General features: G+C 51.3%; 1 long non-coding RNA gene across 1 annotated transcript; it reads left to right on the top strand.

Moving 5' to 3' along the window:
- The first annotated feature begins 507 nt into the window (after nt 1–507).
- LOC136290749 (uncharacterized) lies at nt 508–3,508 on the top strand. The gene is made up of 3 exons (XR_010721363.1): nt 508–597; nt 1,757–1,979; nt 2,141–3,508. It is a non-coding gene; the product is annotated as an uncharacterized lncRNA (long non-coding RNA).
- The last annotated feature ends 3,653 nt before the right edge of the window (nt 3,509–7,161 follow it).

The raw sequence follows: 7,161 nt of genomic DNA, 5'->3' as shown, positions 1-7,161 counted from the left end.
TCAGGTCTTGTTCTGAGCTGTACTGACAGCCGTGCACCGCCCTGATCCATTCCGGCGGGTTAGGTCTTGTGAGAATGCAAAGACAGGTGGAGGATTCTGACCGTAGGATTCTCGGGCATCCATCTCTGCGTCTCTTGGGATAAGTCATCCCGATGGCATCTTGTTCCTGCAGGGTTCTCTGAGCCTGGCCAGCTCACCTTCCGTCTCACCTCGGTCATCTCATTCCGAGTTCTCTGGACCCTCAGGGTCATTCTTCTTGCCCAGAGTTTTCTGTCCCTGTTGCGTCCCCTCGTTTGTCCTGTGCTGTGTCACGGGTGTTGGTGTGTGTTTGGCCCGGAGCTGCTCTGCCTTGCTGCTCAGTCTGGGTGTAGGGGTACGAGGGTAATAGTCCTGGGGGCTTGAAATTTGTGATGTGGGGTGTGGTTAGACTGTAGAGGGTATTCCTAGATTGCCACAAGATGTGTGGAGCTGTCAAGGTATCCTGCAGCACTCTGACTGTTGTCCTGACTTTGTTTCAGATGCAGAGAGATGAAATCCGTGGCAGAGCCCCCCATCCTGGGTGAGGGGCTCCCCTGAGAAGATCGATCGCTATTCAAGGTGAGAGTCACACATTTCACATTTATTGGCACTCCAGTGCAGGCCACCTGCGTTTACAGCTTCAAACAGGTGAGTCCCTTGGTAACCCCCCTGGGCAGCAGCTGGAGCCTGCTCCGGACTGGGCTGCGGGAGCAAACACTTGTGGCTGACACAGCTCCACACTGAGGGTACTTGGGAAAACACCTGCCTTGTCCTGGAATTTTTTTTTTTGAGCTTTTGACAAGGTTTTAATCATCACCTTGGTAAAAATAAATGGTAAGGACTGAAAACATGAGAGGCTGGCAGGTTATACGCACGAAAGACAACTTTTTTTTTCTTAAATATTTGTGCAGCCTATATCTTAATTTTGAGACTCTTTTTTGGTCAACTTTATTGTAAAAACCCCTTATTTTCAAGTTAGCTGCTTCAATAATGAATTTGTTTTACAAATACCCGCTAATGTCCGAAGGTTAAAGCACTAACACCAACATCCCACCTCTTTTATTTTTGCAGCAAAATTTTATCTTTACTAAACTTGAAACTTGATGTTTTTGCAGGTAGTAAGTTAAAGGTGTTTATCTGCCCATCACTGATAGTCAGGGTCATGAAGAAATTGCTCTAGTGTTCTAAAATAAATGCAGATTTTTAGGCCTCTCCCATTCTCTCTGACTAGCAACATGTGAATTGATTTTTGATCTCCTTTCTGTTGGTGTCTGTGGGTTTTAAGCTGCATGGAGAAGGTGTCTGTGGACATGGCACCCAGGGAATGGTGCTGGGAAGGGCAGGATGGAAAGGAGCTGCTCAGGAATCCAGAGCAGCAGTGGAGTGGGAGCTGGTGCTGCTGCCTCAGTCACACCCTCCTGGACAGTCTGTGCAGTGATAATATTCCTACTTTCCTTCCTGAACCTGGGGTTGGAGGAGAACACGAGTCTTGGCATTGATGGAAAGGGGAACTCGAGGGAAAAACTGCTGTTTGTGTCCTTAGAGAGCAGTGGGAAGAGCCTGGGAGAAATCCTGGCTGGCTGAGGGATCCTTGTGTCCCCTCGGGAATAAATCCCTGCGTCTCCTCAGCCCTGCTGGTTTGCAGTAGCGTTTGTACACCTTTCGCTGCAGCTGTGGTTCTTAATAACTGGAAGTCCAGGGATTCTGGGCGATTCCCATAAGTTCTCCTGTTTTGTAGGAGCTGCACGGTGAGGTCAGCATTCTGAGGGAGGCCCTGGCACAGCTGCCAAGGGCAAGGAACGTGGAGCATCCCGGGGCTTCTCCCGCCCGAGTTTCTCCCGGAGCGTGCTGCGTGTCGTGCCGGATGTTTAACCCGGGTTTGGGGTGTTCTCCTGCAGTCCCAGCTCTAACTGCTGCCCCCGAGCCCTGGCCTTGCTCTGTCCCAGCACTGAACCTGGCAGGTGGGTGTGCTTTTCCAGCCCTTGAATCCCACGGGCAATCCCAGATTCCCGGAGCTCCCCGAGGCGCAGCCTGGCCTCCCTCCCTGGGAGCTGCACCTCAGTCTGCCTGGACCAAGGCCATCCTGTTTGAGACTTTATTCCTGTTGCTTTTCCTCTTGCAGGTAGCTGGCGAAAAGGAGAGAGCCAGTAGGAAGTGAAGCCACTGGAAGGCCTTATCCCAGTCCAAGGTTGGATGGGAGTAACTGGACCTGTTGAATTCCCACTTCCCTTTAAATCAGAGCAGAGGAAGCAGATTTTAAATCATCATTCCATGAACTTTCACCAACTTCATGACTCTTGCAAAAGTTTTCAATGTTAGAAATTCCTGAGCTTGTTTTCCAGGCAGGCTTGGATTTGGATGTTATTCCTTCCTTTTAATTGAAGGAATAACTCTGATTTTCTCTCTGATTTTAGTAAGGGAATATTTATTTATTCCAATTTTCCATCCTAATTGGAATTTTTGTACCTTGTAGAGCACATTTCTAAGGAAATTTACCCAATTAATGTTGGTAAATCAGCAATTGTCCAGCACCATCTCCACAAAATTCTGTGATTTCCCAAGAAAACTTTGAAGTATTTATTTGCCACGATTCGTCTCTTTGTAAAGTTCAATTTACTGCATTTTTAATTACATAAATGCCATTAAAACCTGAATCCAGGCCTAGCTGCTGTTCCTTGGACACAAGGGGCTGGTTCTTTCCTACCTTGGCACATTTGGATGTTTGTCCAAAATGAGCTTCCCACTAAAATAGAATTTGTTTCCAAGCAGAAGTGGGAATTGTCTAGAAAACCTTCTGTTCTGGGGGGCACTGGGTTTGTTTCCCTTATTGCTGCATAATTGAGGAAAGCCATGGCGCTTTTTTAGGCAGTGGCAGGAGGTGAGAGCTGCGTTTATTTAATTTTGTATTTTATTTTTTGTTATTTTTGTATTTTTGTGCTCTTTTGTTGTGGTTTTTCATGTTGCGTTTTGTGGTTTTTCAAAGACTTTTTCTTCAGTTTTTTAATTTTTATTTTTTTTCTTTAGCTATTTATTTACTTGTTAAAACTACTTTTCGTTTTTTAATTTTTTGTTTAAATTTTTTTTCCACTTTTTTGTTACTTTGAAATTTTTTTCTTTTGGTATTTTAATTTTATTTATTATTTTCTATAGTTTTGGTTTATTTTTTCATGTTTTCTTTGTTCCTTTTTTTTTTTCCCCATACTCTTTCTTTCCCCGGGCGCCTGGGGGTTTGGCTGTTGGCAAGAAAGATGAGAAATGACCTCTGTGCCCGCTGGACGTCGGGATGTCATAGAGAGCGCAGTTGGCAAAAGCTCTGTATTTTCTGCTCCATAAAACTCCTGAAGGGAGAAAGCTGTGACCACCGTGGTGCCCTTTTTTCCTTCCCAGCCCCGACCAGGTCTCCTCCTACCCGTGCACAGTGTTACCAGCAGCAGCCTGCTGTCCAGGCTGTCGAGGCGTATTTCAGAGGGAGCAATAAAAACAAAGTAGACGTTTTATTTTGTAACTCTCCGACCCTGCTTGTTTATTAGCAAAGAAATCCAAAACAAAGCGAACAAAAAAAGAAAACCCCCAAAATAAAATCCCCCGCAACCCACCAAAAAAACCCCATACAGATAGAGAAAATATGCCCATATTATCTAAATAAAGATTAAAACTTTACCCCTTAGAAAACCAGGCTCATTTAATTCAAATTAATTGTGTTTCTGATGTGTTAGGTTCATGAATTCATCTAGTGTAAAATATCGTTTAAAATATAAACAAACGAATTTAAAAAATAATGAAAAAGAAAAATAACAAAAAGTATAGGATATGAAAAATAATATCAATAAAAAATACACAATATATTATTACATACTACACGTTTTATAAATATATTTAATATACATAATATAAACATCTATAATGTACATAGTCATATTTAAATGAAATGTATTATTATTTATAACATTACATAATAAATAATAAATTATTTTATATATAACTTTCTATATTTAATATCTATAATAATATAATAGTATAATAAACATAATACATGATGTATAATGTACATAATATAAAAGATGAATTGTAATGATGAATGTAAATATCAGAATCACAAAGATAAAAAATATTGAAATAGAGCCTGAACGAAAGGCTTTTTTGTTTCGGTCTGGTTGCTGGCAGGGCTCTCGCAGGTGTGCTCGGGGGTCTTTTGGGCCATTTATTCCGGAGGCTGTTCGGAAGGGCATTCCTGGGCACGTTCGTTTATGGCTCCGCTCCGCGCCGCCGCGCGGCAGTGCTGCCACCCTGTGGGCAGAGAGCGGTAGTGCAGCTGTCCCCCGTGCCCGTCCCTATTGATCTGTGCGGCAATGCTGCCACCGCGTGGGCAAACAGCGGTAGTGCAGCTGTCCCCCGTGCCCGTCCCTCATGATCTGTGAGGCAATGCTGCCACCCTGTGGGCAAACAGCGGTAGTGCAGCTGTCCCCCCCGCCCGTCCCCGACGCGCGTGGCAGCCCCGCACTGTGAGCTCGGGGGCGGCGCTGCCGCCCGCCCGCCCGCAGCTCGGGGCCGAAAGGGAGGGAAAAAGGCAAGGAGCCCGGGCGCGTGGCAGCCGGCTGCCTGCGCGCGCCACCCGGACCACAGAGCCGTCCGGGCGCGATTTTCCGCGGCGTTTGCGGGTGTGCGGACACGGGATGGGGGCGCAGCGGCGCCGCGGGCGACAGTCCATTCAGTCAGGCGCTTGTCCGAGCAGCCGAGGGGGCCTATTAGTGGGTTCCACTATCAAGATGGCGGCGAGACACGAGGCGCCCGACCTTCTAAATAAGGCGGCATAAAAAGGCGGGAAAAAATAAGGACCCTATAGGCGTTTAGCTAGATGCCTGCACGAAACCCCGACTACGGCGCCGCCGGGGCGCAATTTTCAGCGGCGTCTCCAGGTGTAGGGACACCGGCCATGTGCTCAGCCGCGCCGCGCTTGCGTTCGGATTCGCAGATTTAGTCAGGCGTCTGTGTAAACACCTGCCGGGGGCCTATGCCGAGGCGCCAAGAACATGGCGGCCGGGACGGAAGTGGCCTCAGCCGCAGCCAAGATGGCGGCGAGCAAAAGCGGAAGTCACGCGACGCCCTCACAAAATGGCGCTCAGGCGCGAGGCGCCCGACCTTCCAAAAAGGGCGGCCAAAAGGGCGCGAAAAAATAAGGACCCTATAGGCGTTTAGCCAGATGCCTGCACGAAACCCCGACTACGGCGCCGCCGGGACGCAATTTTCTGCGGCGTCTCCAGGTGTGCCGACACGGGCCGTGTGCTCAGCCGCGCCGTGCTCGCTTTTAAATTCGCGGATTCAGTCAGGCGTCTGTGTAAACACCTGCCGGGGGCCTATGCCGAGCCGCAAAGAACATGGCGGCCGGGACGGAAGTGGCCTCAGCCGCAGCCAAGATGGCGGCGAGGAAAAGCGGAAGTCACGCGACGCCCCTCACAACATGGCGCCGAGGCGCGAGGCACCCGACCTTCCAAAAAGGGCGGCCAAAAGGGCGCGAAAAAATAAGGACCCTATAGGCGTTTAGCCAGACGCCTGCACGAAACCCCGACTACGGCGCCGCCCGGGCGCAATTTTCCGCGGCGTCTCCAGGTGTGGGGACACGGGCCGTGTGCTCAGCCGCGCCGCGTTTGCTTTTAAATTCGTGGACTTAGTCAGGCGTCTGTGTAAACACCTGCCGGGGCCTATGTCGAGCCGCAAAAAAAGATGCCGGCGGAACCGGAAGTGGCCTCAGACGCAACCATGATGGCGGCAAGGAAGGGCGGAAGGCTCGTGGGGCTCGTCGCGGCCGAAAATCGCCGAGTGCAGCTCACACCCTGCAATGGCAAAAGCTGTTTTATTAAAACTCAGCCGAGAATTTTCCTCTTATTTCCAGGTCACAGGATATACTGAGGCTGAGAGGGATCCTAAAATCTGACTCTCAAGCGGACGGACCGTTTGAGAATCGAACTCAGCACCTTGGCATTACCCGGACTCTGCTCCAAGCAGCTGAACCAATCTCTGCATTATGGGGATGGACCTCCATAGGATGGCAACGCTTGGCCCCACTAAGGTAAGTGCAGTGCCGCCTTCTCTGCCAAAGCTGCTTCACACACCAGCCCCTGGAATGGCTCGAGGGCAGAACTGGCTGGCAGCTCACGACAGCACAAAGCTCTTCCAGTGACGCTGATTTCCTGTCCTTTCCAGGATTTACCCAACAGCTGCCGTAAAAGTACTCACACAAAGTCTCTTTCCGGGCGGAAAGGAGCAGGACGAGTCCTGAGGCTTCCCTTCTTCCACGGCCAAAGCTCTGCAGAGAGGCAGGGCCGGTCCCACCCGCACAGGGGCGTTTCCTGCAGGTGAGTGTTGCCGGGCCAAAATGATGGCAGCTGCTGAGGCCGGGGCTGCTTTTCTGGCCGGAGGCCTCGGTGCCCCCCCGTGCCGCCTGCAGTGTCCCTCGGGGTTTCCTGCAGGTGTCCCGGGTGCCCGGAGGCGCAGGGAGGAAGGAGGCCGGCAGCCCCAGCGGGGCCAGCAGCCCTGGGATGATGTGCAGGGAGGAGCTGTGCCTGCGGGGCCCCGCCCGTGGCAGCGGCGGCCAAACGCAGGGCCCGGGGCCGGGCTCGGGGCTGGCACGGACACGGCCCCGGGGCTGCCGCGGCTCCTCGGCCAGGGGCTGCTCCCGCCGGGCACGGGGAGATGCTGCAGCCCGGACAGAGGCACCCACAGCCCAAGAGCTCCCCGGGGAACAGCTGGCATTGCCCGGGAACGGCGGCTCGGGCTGTCTGCAGAGGGGCTCAGACAGCAATTCCCACCTCCCGGAGCTCCCACACAGTTGCCAGGGATGTCCTGGCCACCCCAAATCCCCTCCCTTTCAGCCTGAGGACATCGCCCGTCGGCAGCATTAAAGCCAAGGCGCTCCTCCCTCACAGAAATTAAATCCAGAGCAACGGCCCTCGGAGATGCCTCAAAATCAAAGGTTTGAGTGGGATGGAGTTTCGTTTGGATGAAGTCTGGACTTTTCCAGGGAGCCGGCCGGAGTGCAGAAGCGATGGAAAGCTTTTGCAGGTGGGTCCCACTGGAGGTGTGCTGAAGGCAGGGATGGGCGTCCCTTGCCTGAGGGAAAGGCACTTGCAGAGGCCACTGCTGGGG

This window comes from Chamaea fasciata, unplaced genomic scaffold, assembly GCF_029207755.1.
Source record: "Chamaea fasciata isolate MVZ Bird 193981 ecotype frontalis unplaced genomic scaffold, bChaFas1.0.hap1 SCAF_6, whole genome shotgun sequence".
Classification (NCBI taxonomy): Eukaryota; Metazoa; Chordata; class Aves; order Passeriformes; family Sylviidae; genus Chamaea; species Chamaea fasciata.
The sequence above is the reverse complement of the archived record's forward strand: the minus strand, read 5'-3'. Positions and strand labels throughout refer to the sequence as shown.